Source organism: Benincasa hispida, chromosome 8, assembly GCF_009727055.1.
Source record: "Benincasa hispida cultivar B227 chromosome 8, ASM972705v1, whole genome shotgun sequence".
Taxonomy (NCBI): Eukaryota; Viridiplantae; Streptophyta; class Magnoliopsida; order Cucurbitales; family Cucurbitaceae; genus Benincasa; species Benincasa hispida.
In genome coordinates, this window is record NC_052356.1 from 40,815,248 (window position 1) to 40,817,893 (window position 2,646).

The window sequence follows — 2,646 nt, forward strand, 5'->3', positions numbered from 1 at the left end:
AATCAATTCAAATAGCGGGGTCGAACTTTTAGAAGTCGTCCTGTTGCTTTGCAAGGTTGGTCTATAAACCATGCCACTCAATTACATTAACACTTATTGGCCAAGCAACGCAAAGTTGTTCTACCAATCTCCAACATCTAGAATATCTCGCCATCTCGCTCAAATAAATAGGCTATAAAGCAAAAGTGTAGGTTGTGTCCCAAATGGTTAGTAAACAAAGGTTTTTGAGTGGCAAAGGAGACCCCTATCAAAGGTTTGCCCATAAATTAAAACTGATACAAAAAATTAACTTGATTTATTCTTTAGAGTGAAAAGTGGCGAGAAAAAAGCTTTTGAGGGAGAGTGTGCTACTATAAGGTTAGAGGTAAAATATTATATCTGAGAAGCTGGTCAACACAAGAGAAGTAGTATAGGGAATCTTTTTGAATTTACTTAGTTAAAAAACTGATGCTCTCAGAGGACAAACATGATTTTAATTTGGGGGGTGATTAGCTTGGTAGAATACAGTTTGTAGCCTTTTACCTTTAAGTGAGGCTAATGCCAGAAATGCATTGATAATACCACGACAATTTCACCTGTGGAAAGTGAATTTAGTGCATTGGGTAACAATATCACATGATCACAGCTCCATTATGCTAACCCTTATTCATTTGTGTATTTGTTTAGGTCCGCGTCAACGAATGTCTTTCTTTCTTTCTTTAGTTAGCCATTTCATGGGAAGAATTCCGAAATCATCTGGTAGAGTCTCACGAGCAATTGTATGCGAGTCGGATTCCAAACCCATTCACACCGACTCACACTCTCAAAAAGATTCTTAATCGATGCGTGTTATCTTCTGAGATCTCGTGTGTCAGTTACGCGAATTTTAAATTTGCAGCTAAGCTTGTGATAACCGTGATAGAAGCTTTATCGCAAGGTGGTGAAATTCATGATAGTTTCAGAAGAACGATCATGAGCGCATCGTTGGGAGTATAAAAAAGATAAGATAATGCTTGAAAATTTCACCTCCATGTCGAGAGTGGCAATGATTCAGAGCGGGCTACCATTGTCGGATTGAGCATCAGAAATAGAGCCTTGGAGCAATTGCAACCATCCGGGTCTCTGTTGCCTTAGAGAGCAGAATTCGTTGTGATCACAAATGAGGCATAGCCAAGACATTTTGAGAGTTTTCACTTCCAAAGCCCTTTTCGAGTGGTGTGGGCGACCCGTAGCTTCACCTGGAGTTAGGGCTTGAGGAGAGATTCTCAGCACCCATCCATGCACCGGACACCACTGGTAGCCTTGATGTACACTAATGGAGCAAGAGGATTGCCGACCCTTCTTCTATCTTGTACTTGTATTACATTTTGGTAAGACATTAATCCATTTTGTAGAGTATCCATGTCATTTTGTTTAGTCCTCTTCCAGCAATTCTTATCCTTCATTTAATCCTATCTTCTTACTTGTATCATCATGTTTAGTGCTTCCTCCATCCGTCTAGTTAAGTGGTTATGCAATTGCATCTATCGCATTATCAATACCTGTGGATAGAGAGTTATGACGTATGGTAGCAAACCATCCGGAGTGGTGGGTGCATTGGCACCGGGCGGAGTATAGTTGAAGCAATCCTTTGCTTAAGGTGTGAGGCTTCACAATGCTTGTCTTGAGCTGAAGTAGCTATAAGCAACTGCACCGAGAGGGTTTCAAGTTGTTAAACCATACCAGATACCCTCCTAACCTGGACGAATAGTGACTGCAGCAGTTACAACTTTTCGCTGCACTTACTGCTATTTTACTTAATTATTAATACTCAACCTGAAAATACATATTACCGAGAATTAATAATTTATATTACAAGGTTCCACGCCATTGACTGATACATGGTATTTACAACTAGTGAGTCCCTCAAGAATACCAATCACTGACAGGACACATGTATACTAGCTAATACCGGATCTTCAAATACGCCTCTTCAACCTGTTTCTTTGAGTGGCAAAGAGCAGCCGAAAGTCTTTGAGGACCTGACCGTACCTGGAAAAGAAAGAATTTGAACATGAGCTTGAAGTCACGTGAGTGACTAATAAATGGTATCTTCCTAACATGGGTTAAACTGAAAAACGCTTGAAAGAAATCATTAAGTAGTCCAACAGTGGACTTAAAGGGTAACCCCAACAACACTTCTATGTCTTGTATTCCAAGCAAAACATGGTCTTAATCTTAGATTTAAACCAAATGTATCATGATGAAACCTGTAATGCTTAGTTTGAAGAGAAAGAACATCTTCCATCTCTCTAATCCCACGTCAGCATGGCCCAGATTGCGCACCTTCATACCCTTCAACCTGTTCAACCATTAAGAAACTATGGATATGGATGAGATAATTGAGTATTCATTAACCCTCTCCGAATGCCCGTCCCTCTCCTTCAATCTCTATACGCGTAGTGCGCAATATCGAGGCATTTAGAACATAAACGTTAAACAACTGTTTTGATAACCATAAATTAATCCATCAGTAATGCCTGTGTTGAAGGAGCATTAATGTAGTCCGAAAGGGTCCATTTACCAGTCAAAAGATATTGGTTAATTACAAACTGCTGAATCTCAAAATATCATATGCGCATTTTGTCTTACGACGTCACCTGTGTCATAACTACCAACATATATGAA